Below are 6,994 nucleotides of genomic sequence, written 5' to 3' on the forward strand. Positions count from 1 at the left end.
GAACAGCTGTCCTGCCCTACATAAGAGGTACTACAGACAAAATTAGTAAGATACTACACAGACATCACATCAAGACTGCCTTCAAAACAGACAGAAAAACAGCAGCCATCCTTAGAAACCCCAAAGATAAAATTGACCTGGAAAACCAAGGCACATACGAAGTCCCCTGTGCATCATGCCCAGACCAATAGAAGAATAAGTACCCGCCTGGATGAACACAAAAATGCAGTCAAAAAGCTGGAACACACTTCCTCACTAGTCCAACACATGGAAGCCACAGGTCATAGCATCAACTTCAATGGCACCAAAACCCTAGCCACTATAGAAAACCCCAGCCACAGAATCATCAGAGAAGCCATAGAGATTGAAAAAAGACCAGAAAGCATGAATAGAAGAGATGATTCCACCAGACTGTCAATCATTTGGAAGCCTGCACTCACAAACAAAAAAATCTCCACATCACAAGCCAGGCAAACACCTGGGCACAAACAGGTCCCCCCAGATACCTCCAGCTCAAACACACCCTAACCAGACACCCAGATGAAACCTAGCTTCCTAACTAATGATAGCCGTCCATTTACCCAGAACCAAGCTGCACTAAAGGCCTCCAATAAAGTAACACAATGTTGCCAGCCAATCAAGATACAAAAAGAGCCAAAAAACAGACAGAAGATATTAGAAACACCAATCAAGCAGAACACAGAAAACTCCAAGACCAATAAACACAGACCAAGACTCCCAACCAATCAGGATGAAGAAAAAACCATTCTGGCACAGCAGTAGGCTAGCCCCAAATTTAACACTGAAACAACTGTAAAAGTCTGACTCACAGATGAACACTATACAAAAGCCTGATGATAGCAGATGAGATTCTGCCAAAACGTTGCTACAACTTTAAAACGTGGGAAAATACCCGAACAAAGCTGAATGCCATACATGTAAGTACAAGCGAAAACTTAAACACACACACACACACACACACACACACAAAACCATAATGACGTGGGAAAATATCCGAACAAAGCTGAATACCATACATGTAAGTACCCACAAAAACTTAAGAAAACACACACATATGTATGTATGTATGTATGTATGTATGTATGTATGTATGTATGTATGTATTATTATCATGGTTATTATTATTATGGTTCTTTCATTTAACAATAACTATTTGTTCCACCACTTCACATAGGATATTCAACATTTTAAACCAATATGTAATGTAACTTCCATTGCCACTTCATCTAATAAAAAATACATTCTTATATCATTTTCTCTTAAATTCTATTATTTTTATATTGTAAAGTTATCTATAAAATGTAACATTTCCACACTTTTTTTTCTAACCATTGATAAAATAAATCCCATATCTTATATTGTTTTTCTTCTTGTTCTCATGTCAATTTACTCATTTCAGCACATTCCATTATTTTCTTAATAACTTCCTCCTGTGTTGGTATTTTCTCATTTTTCCAATTCTTTGCAAATACAATTCTAGCTGCTGTTAGTACATTCACAATCAAATATATCAGTTCTCTACTGTATATCTCTGGTACAATACCCAATAAAAATATTTCTGGTTTATAATCGATATGACTTTTTGTCATTTTTTGCAACTAATGTGTGGATTGTAGTCCAATATTTTTTCGCCTCTGCGCACGTCCACCACATATGGTAATATGAGCCAGGTGTCTGATGACATTTCCAACATTTTTCGGATTTATTCTTGAACATTCTTGCTATTCTTGTCAGGGGAAAATGCCACCTGTAAAACATCTTATACAAATTTTCTTTATATGCAATTGACATTGTCATTTTATGATTTTGAGACCATAGTTTTTGCCATCTCTCTAAGTCAATCCCGTATCCAAAAATTTTCCCCCATGCAATCATTGTTTCTTTCACTTGTTCTTCTTCTAATTTAACCTCTAATAAATATCCGTATAATTTCTTAATCACCTTTTCATCAGTACCTGTTAAAATTTTATCTAAAGCAGTCAATTTATCATAAAAAACCTTCTATTTTGAGATCTTTAGCATATCTAGAATGAATCTGCGCATATGAAAACCAATTCATCCTTGTACCTCATTGCTCCAGTTTTTGCATAGATTTAAGTTCACCCTTTTCATTCATAATTTCGCCATATCTAACTGTTTGCTCCATTTTATATATCACAGGATATGAAAACGCTTCTATAGTTGAAATCCAGACTGGAATTTTCAAATTTAATTACTTTTCATCCCCTTTGAGATTACATTTATTCTTCATCCTATATTCTATCTCTTATTCATAAACAAATCCATAAAGTATGTTTTCATTCCTGGTATCAGCAGAAAGTGCACAAAGGGTTAGTTGAAATAACAGTGTGCCTTGTTTTAACCTATCCCGCTTTAATTACTTTATAAGTAACAAACATAATATTCCTTCCTCCTCCTCCTTTCCCCACAACTGCTCTGTGAGGTGGGTTGGGCTGCAAGATAGTGAGTGGCCCAAAGTCATCCAACCGGCCTTCATGCTCACGGTCTCCTGGTTTTTAGGCCAATACCTTAACTACTACGCCAAACTGGCTGTTTATATTCCTTCCCTTTACTTGAAACAAACTTAACTTTAATTCAAATATTATCATAGGATTTCATTTGTCTTCATTCTGCCTTTGTTCCATTGAACAGAGCTCTTCAAGGCTTTAATAACCTCTTTTGTAAATCCAATAAGAGAAAAAAAAATATCCAGGTCACTCTCTTTGGGTTTTCATTTGTATTTCTTTTTTAAATTGTAAAACCTCAGCCGGTTTCTTTTGTAGATCAGTGATCTTATTTAAGTTGTTCTCTTGGCCCATCACTGGTAAATCTACTTTCAATACCATCACTATTTTGTCAGCTAAAATTTGTCCTACACCTGTCATTTCTTCAATAACAACTTCTGGATATAATTTATCCACAGAAGTAGACATCATTATTGAATTTGTTGCTATTGTGGTTATTTCCTGATTCCCATTTTCAAAAGTCTCCTTCAGCATTTTTGTTGTTATAACATTTTGCAACGTATTACAGACTTGTAAATCTTTGCTCTCCCTAAAAACTTTAGTCCCCTCTAGTGTCCAGTTTTTGAAATCATGAAATTGCTTATAATTGTTATATCTTGTAAAAAACAAAACAGAATCTGTTTATCTTTAGAATTAATTCCAAAATACTACTGCAAAAATTATAATAGTCCAATTTTATTTGGACTCCATGTCCAAATAAACTCCATGTATAACTTTCTATGATCAAATTTTATTTAGCTTTTTGATGCTTATTTATGATTCTCTTCATTCTTAACTTTATGGTTAATTTTTTTTCAGACTGGATTGAAGGCTGATCCACTCAACATTTTCAAGCTTGTCATTCCAAATGTCTTTAATAGCTTAGAAGTAGTTAATGAGCCAAAAGTGATTAGAACAGGGTGTTTTCCCCCCAAACTTAATCTTTAAAAAATTTCCATGGTAATGAACTAATCTTGTCTTCTGGTGCTCAAATCCACAGAAAACTACAGTCCTGTGGTCTCTTGCAAGGAGCAGCTATCTGTAGCATCTCATCTTCTCATCCAGGGAGATTCCAAGGAACTGGCCTACGTTCCAGTTTCTTGGTCTTAGCTACAGTTATTGACTTTGGTTTTGTTAAGCCTTTTTAGTTTGACATACTTCCCCCCAAAGCCCTGTTTCATAAATCTTTAAACTGTTTATTAATATTTTCAGACATACCTGCTAAATCTTCTTTTGTTGAACTAAAACTTATGGCAAGACAGGCTGCAAGCAAATTTAATAATAAATAAATACAATAAAAGATAATTTCCATCTTAATTTCAGGTCCTATTTAAATTCTTCAAGTAAATGCTTGGCAGTATTAAAATCTTCTTTAGAGTGATAACTCTAAAGGTTATAAGTCACACCCTAGCCTCATCTCTTTTTTTCTCCACTGGAAGAAGAGAGTTGTTTATTTATTTTTGGCTCTTTCATACAAATTTTGATTCATTTAGTTTGTTGTGAAGTATGTTCCTTGGATATTTTGCATTTGTTAATTGCTTTAAAAAGTAACTCAGTGTAAACAGTTCATAATAGTTTCACAGGCAGGTTGAAGGACAAGCAAGGTATTCAGCACACCATCTTCAAACTAAGCCATGACCTATTTGCAAAATATTACACTTGACACAAGGGAAAGCCTGTAGCCCAGAGAAGCAAGAAAATCAGAAGTGGGTGCTAACTACCAGCTTGGCTGGCTTCAGAAAAAGGATTGGACCAATACATGCAAGTCAAGGGAATCAGTTGCTATTAAATTTGATGTTGATGTTACCTCCTATGAAGGCTACCTGTTGAGAAACTAGTGGGCCTCCTTGTGCAGTTGGTTGAATTAGAATAGACTTCTGGACTAGATCGGCCAAAGATCTTATCCATCCAGTTACTGCATATGTTCTTAAGAAAGCTTAAGAACTAAGCATGGCTGAACCAGATACTGGTCTGTTATAGCAATAGCAAAAGATCTATATACCGCTTCATAGCGCTTTACAGCCCTCTCTAAGTGGTTTACAGAGTCAGCATATTGACCCCAACAATGTCGGTCCTCCTTTTACCAAGAATGGAAGGCTGAGTCAACCTTAAGCCAGTAAGGATCAAACTGCTGGCAGTCAGCAGAATTAGCCTGCAATACTGCATTCTAACCACTGTGCCATCATGGCTCATTGGCCGAACACCATGGGATGATAAGGCCAGGAACTGAAAAAACAGAGGGAGGTATCTAGTGGAATATTGAGTGTTCTATCATGAGCTAATGCTATTCAACATTATCATAAATAACTTAGAAGAAGGGGTAGAAGAGATGTTCATTAAGTTCGTCTACAAACTTAATGAACATCTGTGGGAGCTGTGGGAGTAAGCCACCTTCAAAGACAGTCTCAATGTCTGAAAGAACTTTATAGGCTTGAACATTGAATCTTACCCCACAACTTACAGTTCAGTTCAGTGGTGGGATTCAAATTTTTTTACTACCAGTTCTGTGGGCGTGGCTTGATGGGCATTATGTGGCTTGGTGGGCGCTGTGTGGCTTGGTGGGCATGGCTTGGTGGGCATGGCAGGGGAAGGATACTGCAAAATCTCCATGCCCTCCCCACTCCTAGGGGAAGATAACATAAAAATCCCATTCCCTCCCCACCCCACTAACCTGCTTTCCAGCTCCATTCTCCTGTGCAGGGCAACAAAAGAAGACTCAGACGATCAACTGGGACTCGGAAGGCAGAGAATAGATGGGGGCAGGGGCAGTCAGAGGTGATACTTGCCGGTTCTCCAAACTACTCAAAATTTCCACTACCGGTTCTCCAGAACAGGTTAGAACCTGCTGAATGCCACCTCTGGTCCAGTTGCAAGAAATGGAGTATTCTTGCACAGGTAGGAAAAGTATAAGTGGTGCCTGGTTCAGTAATACTTGTGAGCATTTATGAAAAGAATCTGGGCATCCTAGTAAGCCAAAGACTATATACAACCCAGCTGTGCACTGTGTACTGTAGCTGCCAAAAAGCTCATGTAGTCTTGGACTGTATCAACAGAGGTAATATATTGAGATCATACGAAATGAGTCTGATTCATGCTGCATGGGTCAGACCATTTCTGGAATACAGTGTCCAATTCTGATCACTACAGGACAAGGAGGATAGTAAGGAACTGGAAGGACTGCAGAGAAAGCAATAAAGATGGCGAGGAGCTTGCAGGCTATGAAGAATGATTAAAGGAACTGGATATGTTTAGTCTAAAGAGAAGGCTGAGGGGAGACATGATAGTGATCTTCAGATATTTGAAGAGCTGTAACATGGAACATAATGTAGAACGATCTTCTGAAGCTCCCAAGGAAAGAACAAGAATCAATAGATGGAAATAAATTTCTTTTCAGCAACTTTTCCTATACTTATCACCCTATGCAGGTGATTTTCTTCCAAATCGCAGGTCTGGGAAGAAAATAACATAATTTACAGCGTGTATCTACTGAGAATTGAGTCAACTGAATCCAGTAACAACACTACAGAACTTACTACCTCCTTCCAAGCTGCTTAGGGGTTTCATTTTTCTTTACAGTGATGTCTGGGGGAAATTCTTGGATACCAGTCAGTATTGACTTAATTTAACTCTTCTCATGATCAACCAAGTTATATTTAACATTGTATTCCATTCCCCCCAAATGTTATATTTGTTATTTAGATAGGTAATTCCCAAGTTCAATAATCCTTGATTTATGACTGTAATGGAACATGGAATTTCCATTCGGTTCCATGATAGTTCTAAGTTGAACCACCTACATGATCGACACAATTTTGCAACATCGTTTGCTTTATAAATAGATGCTTTTGTGAATGTTGACCCTTAGGAAAGATAAAAAAGGAGTGCAAGGAATGGAAACATCGACAAAAGAAATAGAAATACGACAATTTTTTTTTCTTCTGTGGGAAAAAACAAACAAATGCCAGGAGAAGAGGGAAGTTGAGAAAGAAAAGGAAAGGAAAGAAAAGAAAAAAGAAAAGGAGAAAAAAGAAAAAAGAAACGGGGCAAAAGAATTGTAAGAAGGCAAATGTAGCAGTAAAATTGACAACTCTAATTATTCATGTAAAATTCCTATGCGTGTAATAGAAGTTGATCTACAGAAGACAGCACTTTTCAGAGCAGGTGGTTTATAACGTGATGGAAACTATTCTATTTAAAGGAGGAGCTAAGGGCAAAAGAGGAGAATAGGGTGATATTTAGTTAATACTCACATCCTCCACCTTTTTTAATTTAGCTGCCACAGGAACAAACCACTCCGTTCTTTCCTTCTGCAATTTGGCTACTGTATCTCCTTCTCAGCTCACCATTGTCCATAGGCACAAAAGCCTGTCATCTGGGATTCATTCCTCTCCCTTGACAGCTTTCATTCCCACGTTTTCACAAGAACATCTAGCGACTGGCTGACGTCCAGGCTGCTATTTCGAGCAGGG

This window comes from Pseudonaja textilis, chromosome 1 (assembly GCF_049901715.1).
Source record: "Pseudonaja textilis isolate UNSWEBS1 chromosome 1, rPseTex1.2, whole genome shotgun sequence".
In the NCBI taxonomy this organism is placed as follows: domain Eukaryota; kingdom Metazoa; phylum Chordata; class Lepidosauria; order Squamata; family Elapidae; genus Pseudonaja; species Pseudonaja textilis.